Consider the following 16,414-nt stretch of genomic DNA (forward strand, 5'->3'; position numbering starts at 1 on the left):
ATCATGAGATATTACTACAAGCAACTCTATGCCAATAAAATGGACAACCTGGAAGAAATGGACAAATTCTTAGAAATGCACAACCTCCCAAGACTGAATCAGGAAGAACTAGAAAATATGAACAGACCAATCACAAGCACTGAAATTGAAACTGTTTTTAAAAATCTTCCAACAAAAAAAGCCCAGGACCAGATGGCTTCACAGGGGAATTTTATCAAACATTTAGAGAAGAGCTAACACCTATCCTTCTGAAACTCTTCCAAAATATAGCAGAGGGAGGAACACTCCGAAAGTCAGAAGGTAGAAGATGTAGAAGACGAGGCCACCGTCACCTTGATACCAAAACTAGACAAGGATGTTACAAAGAAAGAAAACTACAGGCCAATATCACTTATGAACACAGATGCAAAAATCCTCAACAAAGTACTAGCAAACAGAATTCAAAAGCACATTAAAAGCATCATACACCATGATCAAGTAGGGTTTATTCCAGGAAAGCAAGGATTCTTCAATATACGCAAATCTATCAATGTGATAAACCATATTAACAAATTGAAGGAGAAAAACCATATGATCATCTCAATAGATGCAGAGAAAGCTTTTGACAAAATTCAACACCCGTTTATGATAAAAATCCTGCAGAAAGTAGGCATAGAGGGAACTTTCCTGAACATAATAAAGGCCATATATGACAAGCCCACAGCAAACATCATCCTCAATGGTGAAAAACTGAAAGCATTTCCACTAAGATCAGGAACAAGACAAGGTTGCCCACTCTCACCACTCTTATTCAACATAGTTTTGGAAGTTTTAGCCACAGCAATCAGAGAAGAAAAGGAAATAAAAGGAATCCAAATCGGAAAAGAAGAAGTAAAGCTGTCACTGTTTGCAGATGACATGATACTATATATATAGAATCCTAATGATGCTACCAGAAAACTACTAGAGCTAACAATGAATTTGGTAAAGTAGCAGGATCCAAAATTAATGCACAGAAATCTCTGGCATTCCTATATACTAATGATGAAAAATCTGAAAGTGAAATCAAGAAAACACTCCCATTTACCATTGCAACAAAAAGAATAAAATATTTAGGAATAAACCTACCTAAGGAGACAAAAGACCTGTATGCAGAAAATTATAAGACACTGATGAAAGAAATTAAAGATGATACAAATAGATGGAGAGATATACCATGTTCTTGGATTGAAAGAATCAACATTTTGAAAATGACTCTACTACCCAAAGCAATCTACAGATTCAATGCAATCCCTATGAAACTACCAATGGCATTTTTCACAAAACTAGAACAAAAAATTACAGAATTTGTATGGAAACACAAAAGACCCCGAATAGCCAAAGCAATCTTGAGAACGAAAAACGGAGCTGGAGGAATCAGGCTCCCTGACTTCAGACTATACTACAAAGCTACAGTAATCAAGGCAGTATGGTATGGGCACAAAAACAGAAAGATATATCAATGGAACAGGATACAAAGCCCAGAGGTAAACCCACGCACATATGGTCACCTTATCTTTGATAAAGGAGGCAAGAATGTACAGTGGAGAAAGGACAGCCTCTTCAATAAGTGGCGTTGGGAAAACTGGACAGGTACATGTAAAAGTATGAGATTAGATCAATCCCTAACACCATACACAAAAATAAGCTCAAAATGGATTAAAGACCTAAATGTAAGGGCAGAAACTATCAAACTCTTAGAGGAAAACATAGGCAGAACACTCTATGACATAAATCACAGCAAGATTCTTTTTGACTCACCTCCTAGAGAAATGGAAATGAAAACAAAAATAAACAAATGGGACCTAATGAAACTTCAAAGCTTTTGCACGCAAAGGAAACCATAGGGCTTCCCTGGTGGTGCAGTGGTTGAGAGTCCGCCTGCTGATGCAGGGGACACGGGTTTGTGTCCCTGTCCTGGAGGATCCCACATGCCGCGGAGTGGCTGGGCCCGTGAGCCATGGCCGCTGAGCCTGCGCGTCCGGAGACTGTGCTCTGCAATGGGAGAGGCCGCAGCAGTGAGAGGCCCGCATACCACAAAAAAAAAAAAAAAAAAAGGAAACCATAAACAAGACCAAAAGACAACCCTCAGAATGGGAGAAAATATTTGCAAATGAAGCAACTGACAAAGGATTAATTTCCAAAATTTACAAGTATCTCAATAACAAAAAAACAAACAACCCAATCCAAAACTGGGCACAAGACCTAAATAGACATTTCTCCAAAGAAGATATACAGACTGCCAACAAACACATGAAAGAATGCTCAACATCATTAATCATTAGAGAAATGCAAATCAAAACTACAATGAGATATCATCTCACACCAGTCAGAATGACTATCATCAAAAAATCTAGAAACAATAAATGCTGGAGAGGGTGTGGAGAAAAGGGAACACTCTTGCACTGCTGGTGGAAATGTGAGTTGGTACAGCCACTATAGAGAACAGTATGGAGGTTCCTTAAAAAACTACAAATAGAACTACCATATGACCCAGCAATCCCACTACTGGGCATATACCCTGAAAAAACCATAATTGAAAAAGAGTCATGTACCAAAATGTTCATTGCAGGTCTATTTACAATAGCCCGGAGATGGAAACAACCTAAGTGCCCATCATCGGATGAATGGATAAAGAAGATGTGGCACATATATACAATGGAATATTACTCAGCCATAAAAAGAAATGAAATTGAGCTATTTGTAATGAGGTGGATAGACCTAGAGTCTGTCATACAGAGTGAAGTAAGTCGGAAAGAGAAAAACAAATACTGTATGCTAACACATATGTATGGAATTTAAGTGGAAAAAAATGTCATGAAGAACCTAGGGATAAGACAGGAATAAAGGCATGACCTACTAGAGAACGGACTGGAGGATATGGGGAGGGGGAGGGGTGAGCTGTTACAAAACGAGAGAGTGGCATGGACATATATACACTACCAAACGTAAGGTAGATAGCTAGTGGGAAGCAGCCGCATAGCACAGGGAGATCAGCTTGGTGCTTTGTGACCGCCTGGAGGGGTGGGATAGGGAGGGTGGGAGGGAGGGAGACGCAAGAGAGAAGAGATATGGGAACATATGTATATGTATAGCTGATTTACTTTGTTATAAGGCAGAAGCTAACAGACTATTTTAAAGCAATTATATCCCAATAAAGATGTTAAAAAAAAAAGAATACATTTTGAGTTAATTTTTGTGAAAGGTGTAAAGTCTATTTCTAGTTTCTTTTTTTAAAACATTTGACTGTGCAATTGTTCTAGCACCATTTGATGAAAGATTATACTTTCTCCAATGTGTTGCCTTTGGTCTTCTGTCAAAAGTCAGTTGATCATATTTGTGTGAGTCTGCTTCTGGGCTCTCTATTCTATTCTACTGATATGTTTATCTTTTCTTTCACCAACACCAGGCTGTCTTGATTATGTAGCTTTATAGCATGTCTTGATGTCAGGTAGTATCTGTCCTCCAACTTTGTTCTTCTTCAGCATTGCTTTGGTTATTCTGGGTCTTTTGTGTTTTCATATAAACTTTATTCAAAGTTCTTTTTCTTTATTTTTTTTACTGAAGTATGGCTGATTTGCAGTTTTGTGCTAGTTTCTGGTGTACAACAAGGTGATTCAGTCATACGTACATATACATATTTTTTTCATATTCTTTTCCATTATGGTGTGTTTTCATATAAACTTTAAAATAATTTTTTCAATATCTACAAAATAGCTTGCTAGGATTTTGATTTGGATTGTGTAGATTCAATACATAAAGTTGGGAAGAATTGACATCTCAAAAAAAAAAAAAGAAAAAGTTGCCATTCAATCTAGCCAGAGTTTACTTCTTGAGGCATGTGTAACAAATTGCAGGCATTTATTACATGCTTAGTTGCCTAGATGGTATGTCCTAAAGCTAGAGTCTTTTAAAATGTTGTTTTCTTGACATTTGATTGTTCACTTGAAGCCTTTACACATCTTTCATTGGTGGGGTGTGAATAAAGATTGAGGTTACCTCAGATGGGACCGGAACAGTGGTAGTCATTTCAGAGAAGCTCAAGGCAGGGAGGAGAGAAGCTGAAAAATACAATGCTACCTCTGCCTTGGGTGGATGTTTTTGATTTTCCAAAATTATCAAATGAAAAGGCAGCTGTTCCAGAGACTATCAAGCCCTGTGATTGAACATGACATTTAGCTTCAATTAGCACACATTACCTGCCTTTTATGCTTGATATTTCAGAAGCACTCTGAGGACTGCTCATCCTTGGGTCTAAAAGACTGGAGGTGGACACATAGATGCCATCCCAGCTGCATACAACCAACCGCATTTTATCTACCATCCACAACATGTATGGTTTAGTCAAGATTCTGACATAGAGCAGCTTTTCAGAAGAAGAAAAAATTGTTTTTGTCAGCTGTCCAATGGAGCAGACTGGGTGTTCCTTCTGTTTTCTCTCTTGGGAGTGGTCCTGAGTCCTCACATGTCCCATGACAAACATGCCTCAGAGAATAAGTTGTGCTGTGAGCCAGGTAGCATCACTGGAAACTCTACCAGAAATTAGTGTGGGCCTCAGTTAACCCAGCACCAATGCCCCATGCGTAGGTTCCCCTGCACTGGCAGCTGCAAACTTCCTGAGGCTCACAAACTCAGCATGTCAAAAACAAGAATCATGACCCACCTCTCCAAACTCCTTCTCTCTGTGCTTCCTGTCCCAGTCACTGGAACCACCATCCATCTGGAAACATGGAGATCTTTCTTGACTGGTTCCTCCCCTCACTCCCAAAGCAAACTTTCAACAAGTTCAGCCATTGGCCCTCTGACTTTTCTCAAATCTATCCACTTCGCTCCATCTCAACCTCAACATCCTAGTCCCAGCAACACCCATCTCTCTTCTGAAGGATTCTGACACCTTCCCAACTGGTCAGCCACATCCACTGCCCCTCTACCCACTGTCTACCCTAGTCCATGGTAACTTTTCAAAACACAATTCTATTGCTGCCCTTATGAAAGCTCTTCAACAATTTCCCACTGATCTCAGGACAGAGATCAGTATCCAGGTTTGTGGTGGTCTGGCCTCTGCCTGTGACTCCTCATCTCAGGCCATAAAACATCCTCCAAATCTTGACAAACCAGCCCTGCTGGCTTTCCTCTCATCCATGCTCCCTCTCCCCACAAGACATTTGTACCTGCTGTTCCCTCTGTCTGCATTGGAACCATCCCAACACCATTCCCCTTTTATTATTGTGGTAAAATATACATAACATAAAATTTACCATTTTAACTAATTTAAATATACACTTCAGTAGCATTAAGCACTTTCACATTGTTGTGCAAAAATATGGAACACTTCACAAATTTGTGTGTCATCCTTGCACAGGGGCCATGCTAATTGTATTTTTCCAATTTTAGTCTATGTGCTGCTGAAGTGAGCACCTTCTCCCTTCTGACTATAAAGTCTGACTCGTCTTCCATTTATTCAGGGAAGCCTTTCAAGACCAGGTCCATCACAATCATACTTTCCCCTTGAATGCACAGCACCCAGTATGAGTTATATCAGCCGTCCCCAACCTTTTTGGCACTAGGGACCGGTTTCGTGGAAGACAATTTTTCCACGGGCTGGGGTGAGAGATGGGTCATGTGGTAATGTGAGTGATGGGGAGCGATGGGGAGCGGCAGATAAAGCTTCACTCACTCGCCTGCCGCTCACCTCCTGCTGTGCGGCCAGGTTCCTAACAGGCCGAGGACTGGGGATTGGGGACCCCTGAGTTATATGCTTGTTTCATTGGTGTCTGTTCTGTCTCACTAGACTATGAGCTCCTTGAGGGCAGCACTCAGGGCATAGAGGAATGTTAGGTACACAGTGGGAGCTCAGTGCATCCTAGTTAAATGAATAAACACAGAAATGCAATTCTACCTTTAGTGGAAAACATCTTTGACTTTATTATAGAAAATTATGAAGTTCTGCATTCCTTGAACTCCATTCCAGTGCAGGATCTTGACTTCACCTTTGAAAAACTAAAATCAATAATGAGGGATTTTTTTTATCCTTTTCTCAAATAGAAGAATTATTAATACAGACTTTATCTCTCATAAAAGAGGAAACACCTGATGGTCTTTATTTCTTATATTCATTGAATATATATATTTATTTTTCTATTAAAAATGTTTATTCATTTTTCTGTGATATTTGTTTTTTAAATTTTTATTGGAGTATAGTTGATTGACAATGTTGTGTTAGTTTCTGCTGTACAGCAAAGTGAATCAGTTATACATATACATATATCCACTCCTTTTTAGATTTTTTTCCCAATGTAGGTCATTACAGAGTACTGAGTAGAGCTCCCTGCACTGTACTGTAGGTCCTTATTAGTTTCCTATTTTATATAGAGTAGTGTGTATATGTCAATCCCAATCTCCCAGTTTATCCCCCCCCCTTCTCCCCTGGTAAACATAAGTTTGTTTCTTTACATCAGTGACTCTATTTCTGTTTTGTAAATAAGTTCATTTGTACCGTTTTTTTTAGATTCCACATACAAGCGATATCATGTGATAGTCTTTAAATAGTAGGTTTTCCTTCGATTCTATGCATCACGGTTTCACAACTATTGACACTCAGACCTCTGAAGCAGTTTGTAATTTCCAAAAACTAATGTAAAGTAGAGCCTATTTTGCCTAAGCCTGCAAGCTACCCAGCAAGATGCTGCCCCACCACATCTGTAAAGAAGTCCCCACCTCTCATTGGGGCTGATAGTGGGCTCTGAAGATGGCTTTCCCTGGAACCTGAGGTATGTCTGCAGCCACCAAGTTCATGGAGAACTTGTCACACCCAACTCCAAGAAGGCCTGCTATGGGCCAGACTGGGTGGGTCTGAGATTTCATGAGACCAAGGATGCCAACACTGAGTTATAGCAAGGACAGCTGACATTCACGTGACCCTTCACACTTTATGGGTTATTCATAACACCAAGAGCTCTTAGGAAGCAATATCAACAACAGCGTTCTCATTTTACAGATGAGGGGAAAACACTTAGAAGTCAAGCAGCTGGTCCAACATCCCTTAGCCAGGAGCCAGGCCAGATTTAGCACATGGTTTTGGTGCCTAAACCCTTGCTTTTGTTACTCCACTTTGTGTAATGTGTCATTAACTACTGCATTTTTTGAAGGCAACTTCTATTCCCACAGCACCCTAGAAATGGTATAAATAAAGTTCTTCTGGTCACTTTGCACCATGGGTGAAGCCATGGAAAGTAGAAAGAAATGTGGCCTGTGATTATAAGGCCCTTTAATGTGCTTGACCATTTACCTTACCACTTGATCGCATACTCTGTGGTTATTCATTAAGTGTGTTCTGGTCCCCTGGCTGATCAAAAGTCTGGAGGTATCACACGATGATCAAGACTGCTTGGTAACACACAGAACCTTAAAAGCCCTGGGTCCATGAGCTATCCCCAGGCTCTGTCTCCACTGTAGAGTGTGTCTTCGTGCAGACACAGTCTTGAAGCTGGTTCCTGTCCTGGCATTCTGCAAAGTTTCATTTAATCTTTGGGAAAAACTAGAATGACCTCTGTCTCTAAGCATAGCTTCTGGTAGGCTGAGTCCATTAAGTTTCCTATAAATCCTGCTTGTTCCCACCCTCTTCACAGAGAACATGGTGAAAAACACACTAATCTCTTGGATCAAAGTGAGAACAAATGCGTAATGCTCCCACTGCAGGATGAGAGCGTGCTTGGATAACCCTGTGGGCTCTTGGCTGGGGAGGTGATGAAAGGGAGAGAGGTGCCTGTCATGAGGTCATGGACCAAAACCTTCTGACACCTGTCCGCTTGCCACCATACTTGGCCCTGCTGAGCCAAAGATTCCAGTAACCAAAAATATCCCTCTGTCTGCATGTCCCATCTCCCCGTTAGGTTTTCCTTTTTCATATCTATGAATTTGCCTTTCATCACCTCTGCCACATGTTCCCCTGAGCTCCGTATGACCCTTACCTCCTCTCCCCTTGGCCACAGCTCATTTCTTTTCATGTTAACCATCAAAAATTCAACAGGAGCAGAATGTAGGTAACTTAGCTTTATTCACTCAGCAGTGCATGCACACATCCCCCAAACTTTTATTACCTACCTCCATCTTAGGATTTCTTTTTTAAACAAAGCTCCTTTGTTTAAAAAAGAAATCTTCCCAGGCTTCCTTCATCTCTTACTTCAGTGGTCTCACCTTCCAATTAAAAGACTTCAAACAGTTCGGGGACAGAGGGAAAGGGTTTTATGTTGTTTTCATGATTTTTTAAAATCAACATCATCTTCATCATTGTCATCATCATCATCATCGTTATTATTGTTATCATTTAGTATTGATTTTCACTCTGATCCTTACTTACAAAATCCTCTCTCCTAACACAAAAACATTCTACTTTTGTATTACTTGAAATTAATGGTTCTGTTGTTGAATTTTAACTGTCAGCTTAAGAATAGTTTCCACTGGTGTCTGCATTTTACCGTCCATACATGCTCATTTTTCCCCTCAGGTGTGTGTTATTTTTTTTAACATAAGGACTTCACACAAGGAAACTGTGTATAAAAGGCATCAAGAACATATCTGTGGTCAGAGATAACAACTCAGAGGCATAGGAAGACCCTGGTTATTCACGTAGCTATTCCTGTCCTTTAACTTTTCTTACTTTTTCAGAGAAAATTGATGCCCTGAGAAAACCACTAGTGGTTTTGGAGAAATACTGATTTTTTTGAGGGGAAAATCTTGCATTTCCATAACCAGGTGCTTACCTACCAGCACTTATAGTTTAAACAAACCATTTTACTCTTAAAATTATTCATGACAATGTATCTTGAAGAGCTCATTTAACAAACTTACTATGGAAACCATGGACTGAATGGAAAGGCTACAAAGCAGAATTGGAGAAGAACAGCATACTGATTTGAAAGCACATTAGCAGCTTTGTCTCTGCTAATACTGAAAGGGCTCATCTGAAAAAGAAACCTTTGGGCTGCAAAGCATGGCATTGTGTTGGGAATTAAATTTCTCTTAGCGCACTGAGTATTAAGCAAAACGGATTGCTGTAAGTGTCTATGTATGGTCATTCAGTGCGTGTAGGAGAATTTGTGTCTGGTAGCAACAACAACAGTCGTTACAAAAGTTGAACGTGCCTGGTGAGCACAGGCAGCCAGCTGGGGAGGCAGCCGTGGTGATGGGGACACCAACCTAACCAGACATTCATCGTTGGGTGAGTACCAACCTGACTTCTTGGTGCTTCAAAAGCATAAACAGGAGTCACTATATTGTACATCTGTATCTTATATAATATTGTACATCACCATACTTCAGTTTTAAAATACGATATTAAAAAAAGCATAGGGCTTCCCTGGTGGCGCAGTGGTTGAGAGTCCACCTGCCGATGCAGGGGACACAGGTTCGTGCCCTGATCTGGGAAGATCCCACATGCCGCGGAGCGGCTGGGCCCGTGAGCCATGGCCGCTGAGCCTGCGCGTCTGGAGCCTGTGCTCTGCAACGGGAGAGGCCACAACAGTGAGAGGCCCGCGTACCGCAAAAAAAAAAAAAAAAAAAAAAAAAAAAGCATAAACAAGATGATTTATAGGGACTTGAAATCTAGTTTAGAAAAACAAAATTAGTGGAATGAGACCAACATGGAACTGGTTAGATGCTAAGAGCTGTTCCTAGAGTAGGGGCAGTTTCCTTATTCTTCTGTCACTTTGCTCACTGCCACTTTGACAAGAGACGTCCTCAGTCTTTGTGCCTTGGATTGCTACTATGGAAAAATTCCCCAGAGAGTAACTTTATTATGATTCTCTCATTCTTACTCAGTAATTTGTTCCAACATTACCCACCATAGTTATAGAAAACCTATTCTGAATATGCAGAGACTATATTCATTTTGGGTCCCAAAGTAGAAAGGGACAACTTTCTAGCTAATTAATTTTACTTGCATTTTTGTTTTCAGGCCTACATATTTATTTTAAGTAATGCCTTATACACAGCACTCAAAACTGGTTTTTCAGATTAGAATATACGATATAAAGAACCTCAGACATTTCAATCACTTATAATCATGAAGTATTCTACTGAAACATAACCACTGACCCTGAGCATAGATATTATCTACTGCTGTGTAGCAAATTACTCCAAAATTTACTGACTTAAAACAGCAATAAACATTTACTATCTTTTACAGTTTTTGTGAGGCAAGAACTTAGGGTGGTCCTGGATCCATGTCTCTCACAAGGTCATAGTAGGTAAGGACTGCCAGGATCTGATAGCTTGGTGAGCTGGAAGATCTACATGCATACTAGCCTATCCACACGGCTGGCAGCCAGTACTGGTTGTTGATACCAAGCCTCAGGTCTCTACCATGTGTGCTTCTCCACAAGGCTGGTTGAATATCTCCATGACGTGGTGGCAGGTTTCCCACAGAGCAAATGTGATGTGAGAGGTGGAGGTTATATCCCGTTTATGACCCAGTCTCAGTAGTCAAATAACATCACTTCTATTCATTAGAAGTGAGTCACTAAGTCCAGCCAGCATTCAAGGGGAAGGGAATTAAGCTCTACATTTTTTTTTTTTTTTTTTTTTTTTTTGCGGTACGCGGGCCTCTCACTGCTGTGGCCTCTCCCGTTGCGGAGCACAGGCTCCGGACACGCAGGCTTAGCGGCCATGGCTAACGGGCCTAGCCGCTCCGCGGCATGTGGGATCCTCCCGGACCGGGGCACGAACCCGTGTCCCCTGCATCGGCAGGCGTACTCTCAACCACTGCGCCACCAGGGAAGCCCAAGCTCTACATTTTGAAGGGATGGGTGTCATAATTTGCAGAAGTGTTTTAAAACCATCAGTGGTTATAGATAAATGTAAATTATTTTAAAGCTTTATAGCTTATTTTGAGATATAATTTATGTAAAGTAAAATTCATAAATCTTAAGTGTACAGCTGAGTAGTTTTACATGAGTATATACCTGTGTAACCACCACCTAGATCAAAATATATAACATTTTTGTTGTGTATAATGTATAATATTTTTCAGCTCCTTAGAAAGTTTCATCATGTGAATTACACTGAATTTTCTACGTACACAACCACCATCTACAAAGACACCTCTAGTTCTTCCTTTCTCATCTTTATAACTTTTCTTTATACTTCTCTTGATTTTTCTCTACTGTCTGGGACCTCCAGTACAATGTTGAATAGATGTAGTGTGTGTGGACATCCTTGTCTTGTTCTCAACTTAGGGGAATATGTTCCGTATTTCACCATATACATCTGTAGGTTGTTTTGTAGATAACTTTTATCAGATCAAGGAAGCTCCATTCCTGATTCGGTTAAGCATTGGCAGTAGACATATAAAGAGAATCATGGTTCATGACTTTACTACCTGCTCATCAGTATTAAACATTAGCCAGAGTATTGCCTTTAGCTGCAAATGTCCCTTATCTAATTTAGAGAAAAATTATACCAGGTCTACACATTAAAAAAAATATTGCCCAGAGCAGTCCTCAATTTCCAAACATACCGATCTTCAAAAATGTATTTGTTTGTCAGTCCTTTGTAAATTGCAAGACTTTTTCACATGTAAGCTTAATTATGTTTGGTGCTTAACTATAAAAGCCAACTACAAAAGTGTATTTAATCTACCTTGTGCCCGAAGTTACAGTCTCAGCTACTGGCAGGGGATGGTGGTGGAGCTCTGAAGAGAAATGGAAGGAGGAAGAGAGGAAGCCCAAGCAGCAGCAGCAGCCACAGCTTGTGGGGAAGGCAGTTCTTGTTGCCACAGTCTCCCCAAGCAACCCCATAGCTGAGTGTGGCTGACACTTGCAAATTAGCATCATGTAAATCAGGGCTCTCTGAACCTCACCATATGTGCTGAAGAATTTTTAAATGTCTCAACACCCAATTCGTATAGCTCTAAAAGCAATAAACTTTAAAATAAGAACACTGGAATAGCACTGACAAAGTGGTCTCCAAATTCATTGTCACATTTACTCCTCACAGCAGGCCTGTGAGGTTAACAGATGAGGACACAGGCTTAGAGACATTCAGTGACTTGCCCAAGATTTCCCAGCCTAGAACATTTGCACCCAGGACCTGATCCAAGACTAGGAGCATGAAGTCTTTTCACTGTATCATGTTGGCAACTGATTGCCTTTTTTTTTAATGTTTTCTTTTAATCCCTGCCACGGGTGTGTTCATGCTTAATGTAACTTTTTCTGATAGTTCATCTTTTACTATTATATAGTTTAGTAGTGGAAGAAATGATTGTGGTCAGTACATGTATGACAATTATGAAGGCCATGGTTTAGATTAACTTGCAGGACATTTTTTATGAGGTTCCCCCTTTTTCTGCTTCAGAGTTGTCCTTGAGCATCAGTCAACGTTTGGTGGTTGCTTCTAGCAAGTCTTTTGCTTCATTAATTTTGGTTGCTAAGTAAGGAGATCCATCTTTATCTGGGTGATTCAAAATCATGATTCTCCTGTGAGCTGCTCTAATCTTGGCCTTGCTGGCAGATGGGCTGACACCCAAAATAAAACTCACTTCTCACCTATTCATTTTCTGTTCAAATCCTCCTTTATAGTAGGATGAAAAGCTAGGAGTTGAAATCTTCTTTGCAGTTTCTGTGATTTCTTGTCCTAGAGGTTTCCAGATCTGAAATGCACAATGACCTGAAAATCTAAGAGCTGCAATACCCAGTCCCACAGCTATCAAACTTCTTGCCAGTCCCCGGTCACCATTGGCATCTGACCGCTTGGTGTGGGGTGGGGGGGTTAGACGGCTGGGATGCCACCGCCAAGGGCTTAATGTAACTTCAGATGTTACTTTGATGTAAATTGAAGCAACTATTATAAAAATGGCTATTTTTAGATTCCCAACCTTGGTCACAGTGCATTTAGCCATTTGGTTGAACAGAGAAATTTTCTTCCTCATCCTCCAGTGTGTGTACCTTTATCACATTTTAAGACTTCTGCTACAAAACGTCTATCAATAGAAGACTTGTCAAATAAATTTTGACATCTTAAAAAAAAAAAGGAATTCTGTTTCAGGTGACAAGGTATAAAAGTGGGACAAACCTGATAAAGGAATAGTTCTATAATTTGGCAAGTACCCTAAATATTACCCACCAGAAGACTAATAATAATAATGAAAGTCATTCAGCATCATCATTTCATTATGTCAGCACATCCGTTTCCCACCGCCGTGTGCAAGGTCCTGCCTTGGGCATTCTTAGAGCCATGACTAAGTAAAACTTCAGCAAGCAAGTCTCAATTTACTAATACTTCCTAATGCAGATGTTGGGATCATATTTGCTTTTCAAATGGAAAAACATAAAACACACACAAGGACACTGTAGGATATACACATTTTGGACATCATATTGATTTTTACAGTAGGAGGTGTTCTGCAAGGCTGCTTTTGATACCAGATATGCAGGCATTGGTGAGCAGGTGAGGGATGTCTCTGGTCTCCATCTAGAGAGAAAGTCCCATTTATCATATGACATTCACATGCACCAGAGAGGAATGGCATTAGGGCACAGAGAGGCCTGGTGATTCCACCTCTAAGTGACGCAACTGTAGATCCATCCAAAGGGCTGATCAAAGAGCAGCTGGCTGGGCTGGATGTGTGCCAGGGTAGCTATGACTTACAGATCCAGCAAGGACAACGAAGGGACTCTCAATGTTTAAATAATAAATGACAGCCTCGAGGGGAGACAGACTCACTTTTCTCAAGGTTTTCTATTTGAACAAGATGACCTCAGCATCAAGTATGAAAGGGCATCTTTCCAAAGGTTGTTAATATTAGTCTCGCTTGCTATGTAAACAATAACAGAAGGCATCAAAGCCAGAATGCCATTACTCCTTGGACTGTGAACATTCAAGTAGAGCTGATTGCTCTGTTTTTATTACTATTGTTATTAAATCATTGATTGGATCATCCCATGGAACATGAACGTTTACATCAAGATTGATTTTTCCAAAAGTAAAGCTGCAACAGTATTTGAGTGTGGCTTTTACCTCCTTAATTTTCTGAAGTTCTCTTAAGTGAGAAAGCCAGTGATCTAAATAGTTGGTAGGCAGGATTTAGAAGGCTTTTTCAGGTCTCTAGTTAGCATGAAATCTTTTTTTAAATTACTGCTCCTCTAGACATTTATTTTGAAGTGCCCTGCCATGGCTTTGATGACTGCCAGTCTAGGTTTCAAACCTCTCCCCTGCCTACCATGCGATTAGGAGTACATCACTTCCTGCAGATAAAAGGATGACAAGAACCCCTGGCTCCACTGGGAGAATCAGAGGATAGACACTGGAGAGAACTTGGTCTTTTCTGGAGGTCACCTGAGAAAAGTAAGGTGTTCTGTCATCCTTCCCTAATAGGTGATTTCTTAAGCTAATTACTCTCTCCTTTAAAGGTAGTCTCTACAAGATATCACAGGAAATGAATTTTTGGCTCTCTCTCACTGAGCTCTTTTTCAAGTGCTTTCCAATGAAATTCACATTGTTTACCCCAATTTCATCTATTCATAGTTTGTGGCATTTTTCCAAGCTCTAGTTTATATTTTTTCATGCTCCCTTTTTGTTCTTTGATATAAAGCTTTCAGAGTTTTGCCATTCTGCTGTGAGGCTGTGTCTTACTCATGTTAGAAAAATCAATGCCAAGGAAGGAAGGTTTCAGTTGTTTCTTCTGAGGTCCTGCTTTAGACAGGTTTGTCAAGTTCCTTCATGTGGTTTTTTTATGGCTCCCCCACCTAAGTACAAAAGTAGGCACCAGTGATCATTTTATCAAATGAACTGACTCAGAACTTTGATAAAGACTAATACAAGTATGCTAAGACCTAAATTTATTTCTTCTAATCTGTAGTTTTGTTTTATTTTGTTTTTTACTAATTACTAACTTATAGAGTAGTTAAAGGGGAGTGGACAAGATAATGAAGTAGGAAGACACTGAACTCACCTCCTCCCATGGAAAAATCAAAATTACAACTATTTACAGAGAAACTATTGATGAGAAAAACCGTATGAATAGCAGAAAAGATGTAAAGAAGGAACCACGACAAGATGGGTAGGAGTCAAGACCCATACCCCTGGGTAAGCAACCCACAAATGGAAGGATAATTACAATTTCAGAGGTTTTCCCCAAGGAACAAGGAGTCTGATACCCACACTGGGCTTCCTGGCCCAGGAGTCCTGCACAGGAATAATAAGCCCCTAGAATGTTTGGCCTTAAAAGCCAGTGGGGCTTACTTTCAGGAGAACCAGAGGGCTGTGGGAAGTAAAGACCCCAATCCTAAAAGATGTATACAAAATTTTGCATGCTCTAGGACCTAGGGCAGAAGCAGTAATTTAAATGAAGCCTGGGTCAGACCCACCTGCTGATCTTGGAGAGCCTTCAGGAGGCAACTGGAGCTCACCCTGGAGACATAGACACTGCTGGCAGCCATCTGGGGGAGCTTGCTCTACCACGTGCATACTAGTGCTGGCAAGCACCATTTTGGAATCCTCCTTCTAGATTATTAGTTCCAGGACCAAGCCCCACCCACCAAGCTGTCAGTACTAGTCTGAGACTCCTTGGGGCAAGTAACTAGATGGGTGCAGCCACAGCCCACTCATGAGCAGGTAAGCTGCCATAAGACCCCCTGAGCCCACAACCACCCCAGGACCCAGTTCTGTCCACCAGAGGGCCCAGGATCCAGTGCACTGGCACTAAACCCCAAGGGCTCTCCAGGCAGAGACCCTGGGACCCACATCTGCCAACCAGCGGAACAGCACTATCCCCAAGACCCCCTGGGCCTCAGCCCCACACACCAGTGGACAGGCACCAGTCCTGGGACTCCAGAGGCCTTGACCCCACTAATCACTGGTGGACACCAGCCCCAGGACCATCACAGCCCTGCAGCTATATCAGAACCTGGGCTATTCACCAGCAGACCGGCATCCACACCAATACCACCTGGGCCACAACCCTGCTCACCAGCAAGCCAACAGCAGCTTTAGGACACCTTGGGCCCCTCAGCCAGCTGCCCCAGGATCCAGCCCAACCAACCAGAGGGCTAATACCAACTTCAGGACATCCAGGGACCTGCAGCCAGGGACTGGGGAACCCAGCTCCACCCACCAATGGGCTGGCTCTAGTCCAAGGACCCCCTGGGCCCCAGCCTCACCTACCAGGAGGCTATACAATCTCTAAGACGTCTTGGACCCATCATCCAGCCATCCTCAGATCCAGCCCCTTTCACCAAGGGACTAACACCACGGACCACACAACCAGCTGTGTCAGGAACTGGCTCCACCCATCAGAAGACCAACAGTAGATCCAAGACTTCCAGTCCTGCAACCACCCACCTGGAACTCAGCCAAACCCATGAGTGGGCTGGCAGTAGGTCTGGGACCACTCAAGGCCTAC

General features: G+C 41.5%; 1 pseudogene across 1 annotated transcript; it reads right to left on the reverse strand.

The window, feature by feature from the left end:
- Positions 1-12,388: 12,388 nt before the first annotated feature.
- LOC307188877 (dnaJ homolog subfamily C member 15-like) lies at positions 12,389-12,943 on the reverse strand (annotated as a pseudogene). Its single transcript has one exon. The product of its transcript is annotated as a dnaJ homolog subfamily C member 15-like (transcript).
- Between the last annotated feature and the right edge of the window lie 3,471 nt (positions 12,944-16,414).

This window comes from Stenella coeruleoalba (assembly GCF_951394435.1).
Source record: "Stenella coeruleoalba genome assembly, chromosome: 7".
In the NCBI taxonomy this organism is placed as follows: Eukaryota; Metazoa; Chordata; class Mammalia; order Artiodactyla; family Delphinidae; genus Stenella; species Stenella coeruleoalba.